Raw genomic sequence first — 5,910 nt, forward strand, 5'->3', positions numbered from 1 at the left:
TCACCTATAGCTGTTATGATGCACAAATTTTTATTATCCTTACTTCACAGAACTGAAGAACACCAAGCCTAGTGATTTGGCTAAGATCAAATACGTAGGAAGTAGTGAAAACAGATCTATGACATTCTAGTCTGGTACATACAGTGTCAGGCAGCCCTCTGTAATGTCACACAGGAGTAAGTAGGAGGTATTGATATTGATATTGATATTTTAAGCAGTCTTCTAAGGCCTAATGTGGTTGCATGTGCATGGAATCCCAGCAATTGGGAAGTTGGGGTAGGAGGATTGTGAATTTGAGGCCAATCTGGGCTACATGGGAATATCTTATCCAAACAAATCTTCCTAGGAATTTTATTAGCTGAAAATAAAAAGCAAAGAGAGCAAGGAAAGAAGTGTTATCAGTATTGCCTATGAGGAGTGGATATGGCAAGGAGAATTTGCATATTTACTTTTTATGTTTTTATCTTTTCTAACAAAGTTTTCACGGGTGAGATTAAAAAGAGCCATGGAACATCTAAAGCTATCACTAGAGGGCTCAATGAGCTGCTCCTTAAGTTCTCCCTAGGCTGTGGGACGGGAGCTGTCCAGGTGCTGAAATATGTGCTGTGGACAGCTGATTCTCTGCAGTGCTTCTGCAGTGCCTAGAAAGCAGCGTGCAGCTTCCACTGGGCGCTCAGGGGCTGATTATTAGTTGATGTTAAGTTCTGGAGTACAAGACTACACGGAATTGCTTATTATCGCTGTCACTGCATCACGAATCTGTTCTAATATGTCAAGGAGGAGTAAGCAAATGAATACAAGATTTCTGTGTCACCAGAAATCCTGGGGATTTTGGAAGCCAAGGAAATACGTGGAACAAATGTCAAGAATTGCATAAAAAACATCCTGAGCAGAAAACTTCAGCCTCAAGATTCAGAGGAAGAAAAAGAAACACTCTAGAAATTATGTGTTGAAGAATGAAAAAGAATCTCATAGTGAACAGTCCTCAAATGAAGCCCAATGGAAAGAAGGAGCTTACTCGGTGTTTCAGAGCCAATAATAGATTTGAACCTCCTGTGAAAAAGAAAAAAGTTGAAAAGTCAGGTCTCCAAAAGAGGATAGATCAGGCTTTGGAGGAGTAGGATGTTGAGAAGGCTGAAGAACTTAGCAACCAGTTAGCTACTTAGAGCTTGGTGCAAAAATGGTCAAGCAATTGACTGCCACAACTTAGTAGAAGCCAAAAAGGAAGCTGAAAATTCACAGGCTGCTCAAAAGAAGAAACTGGCATGGGGATTTGAAGCAAAGAAAAAATGGTAAACCAAAAGCAACATTAGACATATGTAACTTTGCAGAGCTAGGAACACTTATAGAGTCATGTGCTCAAATTAGCAAGACTTTCCTGCTTAAATATATTGGAAATTGATAGAAGTAGGAAATTGATTAAAGTAGGAAAAATGAGCATAAAATTTAAGATGATCAACTCTTGGACTTTTTTTCTAAGAAGTTTATTCTTGAAGTGAATGTTTTTGTTATTTGTATAAGAAACATAAGCATACACAGAGTATTTTTAGTTAATTTATTTGCATAGACCTATAGTCTAAAATCGATCAGCAGGGCTGGGAATATGGCCTAGTGGCAAGAGTTCTTGCCTCGTAAAATCAATCTGCTTTTTATATGTTTGGTATACCATGAGGTCTTTAGATTTCCTTAACTATTCTAAGCATGACTACACTGTTTCTGGAATTGTGATTTTAAGATTGTGATGGTTGTTACAAATAGCTCAATGTCATAAAAACAATTGTTGATACCTTATTGATGGCAGTAGAATTGATACTTTATAGCCACATAGTAAAATAATTTCTGTATACCTTCAGATGAGATACTTATAAAAGGGGGATAGAATGTAGTATGTGGGGGTAGTTTAATTTCAGCTCTGCATAGAAATATCATTGTAACTATCTCAGCTCTGTTCTTTATGTTATAAGATGGTATAGTTACATTAAATGTATATATTTTATTAGATGTATAGTTGTATTAAACAGATAATTATAATTCCAAATTTAAAGAATCTAAACGCTGCCAGGTGCTGGTGGTTTGTGCCTAAAAATCCTAGCTACTCAGGAGGCTGAGATCTTAGGGTCATAGTTTGAAGGTAGCCCAGGCAGAAAAGTCTGTTAGACTCTCAACTTCAATTTACTAGCAAAAAGCCAGAAGTACAGGTGTGGTTCAAGTGGTAGAATGCTAGCCTTGAGTAGAAAAACGTAAGGACAACACTTAGTCACTGAGTTCAAGCCCCAAGACTAACACACACACACACACACACACACACACACACACACACACACACAAAGGGAATTGTATAAATTAAAATATTAAGACTGATGTACTTCTTTATTCCATGTCCATATCTAAAAAAATACTGTTTTCAGTTTTGTAATTAATGATACTAGGAAATTTGATTCTTTTTAGCTTTTTTCTTTTGATATTCAGAAAAGACCTTTACCTAAAAGATTTCTTTTTTAAAAATTTTTTATTGTCAAACTGATATACAGAGCGGTTACAGTTTCATACGTTAGTCATTGGATACATTTCTTGTATTGTTTGTTACCTCCTCCCTCATTCCCCCCTCTCCCCTCCTCCTTTCCCTTTCCCCGCATGAGTTGTTCAATAAATTTACATTAAACAGTTTTGCAAGTATTGCTTTTGTAATCATTTGTCTTTTTTACCCTGTGTCTCTCAATTTTGTTATTCTAACTAAAAGATTTCTTTTAAAGTGAGACTTATATTGACGTAGAAATTTCTCATCCAGAATCAAATCACAAACGGACAGTTAAAGTGCATAAGCCACTTACCAAGAATTCATGGTTCAGAGAAGTTTGCTTGGAGCAGAGAGACAGTTTTCACTTAGAGAATCTAGCCCAGCTGCAGAGAGGAGGAATGTACATACAAGAGCGAGGATGGGCTTATGGAACCACTTATCCAGGAAGGCTAACCTTTAAGAAGGCACCTAGAGGTGGTCCCTGGTATCCTGCCCTGCGTTTCACTCTCAAGAGGCACAGGTTGAATGGCCGTCATGGGTAATGGAGGCGATTAAATGGACCCTTTGGAGAAAGCAAAACAAAACAAAACAAAACAAAAACCCAACCAATCAGAAGTGGGTGGAGCTTCAGTACTGCGCTGATGCTGCCTTTTGATTTGACACTAGGAGTTGGCTAAGGGAGGGGCGAGTAGACAGGGGGAATGAAGCTTCAGAGGAGCCAGGAGAGAAAAGAATTCTGATAAGTGGAGTCACTCACTGCCTGTGCCTGCTGTCCTCAGAGAGTCCCGAGGACCTGGTCTACATTTGGTCAACATAATGGATCCTGCTGGAGGACCAGGCCTTGGTCATCTCTGCTTTGGAGGTCCTTCTCTTGGATCTCTACACTGTTCACAGAAGTCGTCAAGAGATGCATGGAGGTGCTGAAGGCCATGGTGCCGGCCTGGCCCTTGGCCTGCCTCCCCTGGGGGCCCTGATGGGTAGATCAGACCTGTAGATGTTTCAAGTCACCCTGCAGGGGCTTGATACGCTGCTTGAGCAGAAAGTGTGGCTCAGTAGATGCAAACTACAGATGACAGATCTGTGGAATATGTCCCTGAACATCTGGTGGAGCCTACTCTGTAGTGGCCCTGACTGACAAGTCAGCAGTGAATCACTGTCTAGAGATGACAGAGGCTGCCCTTGAGAATATTCATAGATGTTGCCATCACTGACGGGCGCCAGAATTTTGTCCTATCCTACTTGCTTCACTGGGCCAAGATAAGGAAAGGCGGAGTTCAGCTGTGCTCTGAGAAGCTGCAGATTCTGTCAGGCTCCACCTCTTAAAACACAAAGCATTCTGTGCGTGCTTCATCTGGACCCCATCCAGGAGCTGGTTGTGGATGATTTGTGGAATCACAGGACTATGGAAAAGATGGTTCCTTATCTGGTCCAGTTGAAGAAACTTTGCATCTTTTCTCCCTGTGAGACAAACATGCAAGGTTGTACTTCCAGCTTTGAGAATTTCCACAAATACTTGATCCAACTGCTGCAGCAGGAAAATCCCCAACAAGTTTATATGTATGAAACCTTCTTCCTTTGTGAAAAGTTGGACAAGGACCTCAGGACCCTCAAGCCCTTGAAGTGTGTGTCTTTGAGTTCACTTCCATTTTGGATAGCAGACTTGAGGTATCTGTCCCAGTGTTCTTGCACCAGTAGCTCAAGCATCAGTGTCTCAGGAGTTTGTTCATGGGTAACTTCAGTCCTGAACCCCTCTGAGCCCTACTGTAGAAAATGGCTGGCACCCTGCAAACCCTGGCCTCAGAACACTGTGAGGTCACTGATAGCCAGCTCTCTGCCATCCTGCCCACCCTGAGCCAGTGCTCCCAGCTCAGCTTGTTCAGTTTCTAGGGGAGCCTCATCTCCATGGCCACCATGCAGAACCTGCTGAACCACACATCCGGGCTGAGCCAGTTAAACCAAGGACTGTATCCAGCCCCTCTGGAGAGTTAGGACCACTATGTCTGTATGTGTGTGAAGTCAACAAGGAGAGATTTGCCCAGGTTTGTGTGGGCTTGGAGTAGATTCTGCTGGGCATCAAGCTAGCCCATAAGGTCCAGACCTGTACCTACTCCTGTACGAGCTGTAAACATGTCAGTTCTACAGCTTGACACCCAGTGGTAACTGGGTAGTGTCAGAGGAATGTCCCTTTACAAAAGAGTTTAGATACTGTGAGTTTTGTGCACTTCACTCGCTTATGCTGTTTTCTTGGGATCCTTTGGAAATAAACATGAACATCCCCTTTAGGGAACTGGGACATCTTAGAGGGAACACAAACACCATGCTAGTCCCCAGAGGTAAAAAAAAGGAGAGGACAAGTTCTTTTGCTTTCCAGTTGAAATACCAGGAATGTGATGTGGGGGCTCTGGGCACTGTGGGCAACTGTGTCCTGTGTTATCATCCCAGGAATCTGGAGTGGATTCAACTGGGAGGAACAGAGGGAATTCCTGTTTCCTGAATGGTCCTACAGAAATGGCCACATCCCAATGAAGCTGCTTACTATGTTCATTTTACTTTATGACAATAAATAAGTGATTGTAAAAAAAACAATTCTTGGTTCAGGTTGGGTGCCAATGGCTCACACTTGTAATCTTTATGACTTAGAAGGCTAGGCTCTGAAGATTATGGTTCAAATATAGTCTAAACAGGAATGTCTGTTACACTCTTATCTCCAATTAACCAATAAAAAGCTACAAGTGAGGGTATGGCTCAGTGGTAGAGTGCTAGCCTTGAGTGCAAAACCTGAGGGACAGCACCCAAGCTCTGAGTCCAGTGTGTGCACGCACACATACACATACACACACACTCATGCATGCATACAAACATGCGTGCATACACAAAGAATTTTTGGCTGGTTTTCTGAATCTAGGCTTTGAGAAAACAATTTGGGTCTGTAATAACTCACACTAGTCAACTTTAAATTGTCTCTTTCAAAATTCAATTAGCATTGGCTACACTTTTGAGTTTGGAAGAAGTAGAGAGGTTTTGAGAAACCAAAAATCTGTTTTAACATTGGAAAGATTCCTGAGCCAGCCACAAAAGGAATCCTTTGTGAAGATTCCAAATTAAATGCAATAGATTCTTAATAAACATGACCTATGTTTTACCAATGTTTACAAATAGTATTATTACAGGAAAATTTTCCTGGCTTTTGTCAATGGAGACAAAAAAAATCAAAATAAAGGCTAAAATCCTAGAACAGATCATACCCCCATGTGCATGTGGCAATTCGAAGTTTTCTAAGATGCTAATGTGGTTTTCTTTCTGTACAAACTGTTCCAAATCATGTTTGGGATATTGGAATTTTTTAAAGGTAAAGCAAAAAACAAGGCCTTTACTTTCTGGAATTATTAAGT

General features: G+C 41.0%; 1 pseudogene; it reads left to right on the forward strand.

Annotated features, from left to right (window-relative positions):
* Positions 1-232: 232 nt before the first annotated feature.
* LOC125357933 lies at positions 233-1,323 on the forward strand (annotated as a pseudogene).
* The last annotated feature ends 4,587 nt before the right edge of the window (positions 1,324-5,910 follow it).

The sequence above is a fragment of the Perognathus longimembris genome, chromosome 10, assembly GCF_023159225.1.
Source record: "Perognathus longimembris pacificus isolate PPM17 chromosome 10, ASM2315922v1, whole genome shotgun sequence".
Taxonomy (NCBI): domain Eukaryota; kingdom Metazoa; phylum Chordata; class Mammalia; order Rodentia; family Heteromyidae; genus Perognathus; species Perognathus longimembris.